This window comes from Prinia subflava, chromosome 16 (genome assembly GCF_021018805.1).
Source record: "Prinia subflava isolate CZ2003 ecotype Zambia chromosome 16, Cam_Psub_1.2, whole genome shotgun sequence".
Classification (NCBI taxonomy): domain Eukaryota; kingdom Metazoa; phylum Chordata; class Aves; order Passeriformes; family Cisticolidae; genus Prinia; species Prinia subflava.
In genome coordinates this window covers 1,439,523-1,446,617 of record NC_086262.1, presented here as the reverse complement: position 1 = coordinate 1,446,617, position 7,095 = coordinate 1,439,523, and the positions used below count along the sequence as shown (strand labels likewise).

The 7,095-nt window shown below is 44.7% G+C and overlaps 1 long non-coding RNA gene across 1 annotated transcript; it reads right to left on the bottom strand.

The window, feature by feature from the left end:
• Window positions 1-229: 229 nt before the first annotated feature.
• On the bottom strand, window positions 230-2,468 carry LOC134559131 (uncharacterized). Its single transcript, XR_010082459.1, has 2 exons — window positions 2,048-2,468; window positions 230-1,648 (listed from the first exon to the last, which is right to left on the bottom strand). It is a non-coding gene; the product is annotated as an uncharacterized LOC134559131 (long non-coding RNA).
• Between the last annotated feature and the right edge of the window lie 4,627 nt (window positions 2,469-7,095).

Genomic DNA, 7,095 nt, shown 5'->3' with positions numbered 1-7,095 from the left:
GGGGCTTAGAGCAGCCTGGGACAGTGGGAGGTGTCCCTGCCATGGCAGGGGTGGGAGGGGATGAGGTCCCTTCCACCCCAAACCAGTCTGGGATTCTGGGGTTATTCCAAACAATTCAAGGCATTCCCATGGTGATAATTCTACATAAGAAAAATGCAGAGGAGAAATGTCACTGACCCAAAGGCTTGTTAATGCACACAATAGCTAAGAGTTTGCTGGTTTGTTTTGGTTTTTGTTTTTTGTTTTCTTTTTTTTTGTAAAATACAGAATTCAGGCAAATTCAGTATTTCTGAATAACAGCAAATCGTTCATCCCAACTGCAATGGTTATTCTTTCTTCCTCCACTCATCTGCTGGAGTGTTCACATAAATATGCATGCACTTCCCACCCACACAGTATCAAACACTCCACAAGTGCTACAGAGCCCAGGATAATCCGTTGTTTTGGAGGGATCAGACCTGCAGCCATGTGTGTGCAGTGAGCAGGAGATTCCAAAGCCCAGCACAGGGGCACTTCTCACTGAGCTGTGCAAAGGTCACCCTGTGCTGTGATTAAGCTCCTGTCAACACTGAGCCTGTAGGAGAGTTCAGAAAACACTCTGCAAACAAGAGCCAGGCTCTCTAGGTTAAAAGGTTATGAAATTTAGTCTAAACTCTAGTTCTGATTTCTTAGATGTTCACTACCAATCTATTATAGCAAAAAAGTCTGTGCACCCCAAAATTGGGTTTCCCAAATTCTTCCTTCACAACTTCTTCTTTTACATGGCCCTGGCCATATTTAATATAGAATCACAGACTGCTTTGGGTTGAAGGGAGCTTAAAAATCATCCCGTTCCACCCCCTGTCATGGGCAGGGACATCTGCTGTTGTCCCAGGCTGCTCCAAGCCCCAGTGTCCAGCCTGGCCTTGGGCACTGCCAGGGATCCAGGGGCAGCCACAGCTGCTCTGGGCACCCTGTGCCAGGGCCTGCCCACCCTCCCAGGGAAGATTTTTTTTCTCAATTTCTAATCTACCAGACAATTTCTACAAGGCTGCTCAGACTTGCAGCTCAAACTGTTCAGAATTCTCTCAAGACTCCCTGGAAATCTCTTTTTTAAGTCATGCTGATTTGCATCATCATTTCTCAGACTGAAATGAAATAATTTCTTTTTGTCAAAACATTCCTTCCACCACTCTCTTGAAAACCACTTGTGACTCTGTGAATTATCACAGGAAATTCACATTTGCCACAGCATTTCTCCCAGTGAGACGTTTGGATCTGTTGCCTTCCCAACTGTCCACAAAGTTCTCACACTTTCAAACACTGGGAGTTGTCCACAAATCAAACAGGACAAGTAAGATATAAAAAGATTTAACACCCAGGAAAAGTAAAACAGCAGAATAATCAGAATGCTTTCTAAGTGTATAGAAACTAACAGGGAGATGAGTCTTGTCTACACGGATCCCTCAGGAACAAAACAAGCTGATGCAATCCAATTCTGCTCTCCAATGGATGAGACTTTGTAGATGAGATAGAAGCAGCAGGTCCCACACACCTGAGGCTCCTGACATTGTCCCACGTGACATCCATATGTGAAGAATGCCTTGGCTGAAGTCCTGACACAAATCTGGTTGGAATCTGCAGTCTGAGAGCAGTTTCCAATGGCTCACTGTGAAATGCAAAGGACAAATTGAATGGTTACTCAGCTGCTCAGAAGATCCATTCAATATTTTATTGATAGCCTGGATGAGGGAATGGACTGTGCGTTTATTAAATCTGCCAAGATTAAATCTGTGAAGAGCGGCTGCAGATACATGGGGGAGAGCAGTATTAAAAACTTTTGACAACTTGGACAAGTCTATAAATACAGAGGGCTTGTAAAAAGCAGAGTGGTTTTACTCATGAGGAGTAAAGTGCACAGATACAGGACAGACACCAGCTGGCAGAAAGCAGTGTGGAAAAACAAACAATCTGAAGGTTCTGCTGGATCATAGGCTGTCCAGGGTTATTATCCTGAGCAGAGAGAGAGAGAGGTTGTTATCCTGAGCAGGTCCAGCAGCAGAATTACCTGCCAGACATCTCACAGGTCCTCTGCAACACCTGAGTGCAGATGCACAGCCAGGTTTGGGTGCTGCTCCTCGGGAAAGGCTGACAGGCAACACAGCAGGACAATGGAAACATGACCTGAATCAAGAGACTGAGAACAGGAGGTGCTCAACAGTGAGCAGAGCATGGAGAGGTGCAGGAACAGCCCAGTGCCAGGTCAAAGTCTGCTAAAAATGCAAGTGAAACAACTGCCCTGCACACACCAGGAATGACACAAGCAGTTCTGATTCTGCTGTGGAAGGAGGAGATGGACTGAGAGATCAGTTGAGAGTTCATCCAGCTTCACTTTTCAAGGGTTCTGTGCCCAGCTGAGGCTGAGTAGAGTTTTTCTGTCCCCAATTTGCCCAGATATACCCAGCGGCTTCACACAGCATTTGTATCATTTCTGCATTAACATCCTCATTAAGGTTAGTGGTTTGTGTTCATCTTATCATCTTAGGACTCCCTGTCTCACAAACACCTTATCAAAATGCTATTTGCCAGACCAACATGACTCACAGCTCATCCATCAAAAGCCATTTTAATAATTAGTCCTCAGATACTAATTCAATAAAATCTTTGTAGCTTGATTTTCCTTCCCAACCAGCAAATGGGCAAAAGGACTTGTAATCCTTTGGCACTGCTTCTCTCAGACTCACAAGATGCAGATCAGAGCTGCTGGTGCCAGTCTCCCATCCCACTGACAGAATTTTAGAAACAACTACAATTTTAGAAAACATTGTAAACATCTTGGGCCTCTCAGCTGCAGATTCTCAGAGACACCAGGTCACTGCTGCTGCCTCCAGCATCCAGTCCAATCCCTGGCACAAAGGCAGGACCAGCTCTCCCTGTGTCCTTTCTGACATCAGAAAAAATCTCCAGATACTTTAATCTTCCCCAGATTACCCATTTTGGTGATTCTACATCCTACATCAACGATGTATTCCCATTGTTAGTGCAGTTCAGCCTGTTTTCTCCAGCCATTTTCCCATGGAGAGAAGTTGAAGCTGCAGTGGCCAGGCTGACTAACACAACACCTTCTGAGCCAGATGAATTCTCAGGATGTCGGGGAAAGCAGTCCTGCTTTATCAAACAATTATAATCCATTACCAATATTGATCAGAAGCAGCTACGGCTGAGCTTCCTGCAGGATCCATGGAATGAAATGGCTGTGCTGGAAGAAGAGGAAAGATCCCTGTGAAGTTGTGCAGATTCTGAGATTTATGAAAGCACAGCTCGATTTCATTGGCATTCCATCAGTTAAATCAACATTATATAAACCCTTATATATAGGGGTTCTTATATAAAAGAAATCATGCAAGTCACAGACCTCGTTAGTTCTGTGTCCCCTTCTACCACTGCTAAATTGAGTTGATATGTCAGAGAGTAGAAACCCAAAAGATTCCTGATTTATCATCTTAATTCTTTACATCTCCTCTCAAGAATTCACAGTGCTGTCATTCTCTCCTCCATTCCCATTACCTTCTTTGTAACATATTGGCCTTCTTACTTTTACTGAATAATTCCTGGTCTATTATATCTATAATTATACTAATAATTAAGCATGCCTTTTCATCAGCTAGCAGCTAATTACTTCTGTTCCTACCCAGCTTGCTCAGAAAACAGTCAATTCATCTGCATCCCCATCACTCCCGCCGTTGCTAAGCACTCAGTGCCACTCAGCAGTGCCACTGTCGCGGTGTGGGGTGGCTCGGGGTGCTCTGCAGTCCCTGACTGCTGCTGCCTTTCACCCTCACAGGGGTTTCTCACCTGAGAGAAGGCTTAACTCACCTGCCTGGCTCACTGCTGAGCCCAGCCAGCTCTGGAGCTGTCCATGAGCAGCTCCTGCTTTCTGCAAGGAGCAGCCATTGCAGAGACAGAAGGAATTGGATTCCAAATCATCCTGTACTCACTTGTGGGTCACAGCATCCCCAGGGTTGTGTTAGATGGGAACTGAGGTCATGAGATTTAACTCTCGATTATTTGGACTTCTCTGAAGCTTTTGGCACAGTCAGAGGAATGGAGCACTTCTCCCATGAGGAACAGCTGGGAGAGCTGGGATTGTTCACCTGCAGAGGAGAAGCTTTGGGGTGAGCTCAGGGTGGCCTTGCAGGGCCTGAAGGAGCTGCAGGAACACAGAGAGAGACAATTGCCAAGGGCTGGAGGGACAGGACACAGGGAATGGCTTCCACTGCCAGAGGGCAGGGATGGATGGGATCTTGGGCAGGAATTGTTCCCTGGCAGGGTGGGCAGGCCCTGGCACAGGGTGCCCAGAGCAGCTGTGGCTGCCCCTGGATCCCTGGCAGTGCCCAAGGCCAGGCTGGATGGGGCTTGGAGCAGCCTGGGACAGTGGAAGGTGTCCCTGCCTATGGCAGGGGGTGGGATGGGGTGAGCTTTAAGGTCCCTTCAACCCAAAGCAGTTTGGTATTCCATGGTTCTGTGATGGTTCTCTTGCTCTCACACCTTGTCCCTCACCCTGGATCATCCCTGATCTGCTGATGTGACAGCTGGACATTGTCACTGTGCCTCTGCCCCTTACTCTGCTTCCCACCAACACCCTGCCCCAAATCACTGATGCCAATTAGTACCAAACTTCAGTGGTGATAAATCAGCTCAGATTGTTTTTCCCAATTTTCTGTCATTTGGTCCATTGTAGGCTGCAGGCAGAAGTGGGTGTTCCAGGGCAGGAATTTCCACCATCACCAGCTTTGGCAAGCTGCTTCCTTGCCTGTTCCTCAGGTAATGAAATCAGGGAAATTACCATTAGTGAAATGTTAATGGCTGGTATTTCCAGCCTTCCCAGAGACTGGGTTAGGCTAAACCCTTAATCCTTTTATCTGACTCATGACTGCATCCACTGAAATGAAGCAGTGTTGGCAAATGAAGTGGTTGTGCCTGATTCCAGCGAAAGGAAAATTGGAAAATGAGGGAATTTGTTACAGAAAATGCTCAGAGTGGCAGCCAGAAAGGTAAAATGTTTTCAGATGGCAGGTAGACTATTTTAGGATTTTATATTGGAGGCTCAAAGCAAATGCATATAACCTGTCAAAAAAAAAGACTTGAGAGGAAAACAAAAAGCTTGCATCATAAAACAGCAGGATCAGGGAGGCTCTTGGAAGTTAAAAGGTATCCTGCAAAAAGCTGAAGTTGTGTCTGAAAAAGGAAATCTGAAAAGAACATAAATTCTGGCAGACTAAATGTAAAAGCACAATAACGTAGACGGAAGAAAGAGTTTAGAAGCAGTTTGCTAAAGAAATAGAAAAGAATGTTATAAATCCTTCTTGAACACATCAAGAGCAAGGAGCTTACAAGAGCCACACAGGTGTGGAAGGAGCACTCAGAAAACACGATGCAATCACAAAAAATCCCAAATTCTTGGGGTTTTTTTTTCAAACCTCTGTTCACCTGGAGAATCCTGGAAACTCTAGAACCAGGATTTTGTTTATAAGGCCTTCACAGAAGGCTTGTCTTAATTTAAAGGTGTTAAGTGGAGATTACAAAGCAGATAAAAGGAATAACAACATTTCACTGAGCGCCCCATGGAATTCACACAAGGTTTTTATAGAATGTTAAATTTGAATCATCACTGAGCTAATACCCTGAGTACATAACCTTTTGCTGAAAATTGCTGTGATTATCAAAGGACTGGAAGGTAACTAATAAGAAATCAGGTTTTTAAAATAAATCCAGTGGCAATTCAAGAAGCTTCAGACCACTAAGCCCAATGTCCATATGGGTCATGTTGGCTGAAGCTCCAGTAAAGAACAGAATTAGTGAATACATGAATAAAAGTAACATGTTAAGGAAAAGTAAACATGACTTTTGTAAAAGGAATTCAAGCCTTCTAAATCTACTGGAATTCTTTGAAGGAGTCAAAAGCATGTAAATAGCAGAACTCCAGCTGAGAATTTTTCCCTGCATTTCCAACTCACCCCAAGCTTCCAGAAACCTCATGCATAGAAGGTCTCATCAAAGGCTTTTAAATAAACTAAAACAGCCAGGGACTACAGGTAAGGACCTCACAGTGTTACAATTTAGCATTGGAAAAAGAAGATTATCCTAAAAGGAGGAGTTTTCACAGTGGAAGATGATCAGCAGTGGAGTCCCATGGGGATTAAGGTCCACGGTGTTCAATGTGCTCAAAAATGATTTGAAAAGTTGGGGGAGAAGTGAAGAAGTTTTCTGATAAAAACTAAATTAATTAGGATAATATTTACTGCAGAAAGTTGAAGATGCCATGACACTGAGCAAGCCTCATGACAAAGTGGAAGATGAATTTCAGCCCTGACAACTGTAATCTGGTTATCTGCAAAAAGCAACACTCTACACACAGAGTGATGGGCTCTGAGCTAGTTTGCACAATTTAGGAAATGCATCTCAACATTATAACAGCTTGTTCTATGAATATATGACCCCATTGCTCAAGAGCAGGCAAAAAAAAAAATCCCAAAGTGTCAAATTCTTAGGAGAGAAAAGTAGAGAGCCCTGCCCCTGTTTGTATTCACAGTGGCTCTGCTTCTCCAACAGCCAGGCATCTCTGGTACCCTCACCTGAGACAAAAAGAAACTCTAACAGCAAGAAGAAAAGCTACATGGCAGGATGACAAACATGGAGAGTACAAAACCGCTTTCATGTGAGGAAGAGAGTTAGCATGAATGAGAGGTTGTGTAGGAAGGGATGGCTTGGCATTTGTCGTTGCCAATTGTGCCGAGCAGGCCAGGTGCCAGCAAGGGGAGACGGACACCGAACACGAGCTCTGTCGTGTGCCTCTTTGTTCAGCTGCTGAAGCCTTCATATCCTGTCAGACAACAATTCCGAGGGCTCTGGGAGGATGGTGACAGCTCCGTTTCCTACATAATCCCGGCGTGTTTTCAGGGAGATATGAGGGGAAAGGAGGAATGAAAGGCTCGCACTGCTTTTTGTGCCCATTGCCTCGAAATTGTGGCTCATTAGAGGTCTCCACTTCCTTTCCCAGCTGCCCTCTCCCACCACAATTTCAGAATTAAAATAAATAAAAGTAACAACCCCACA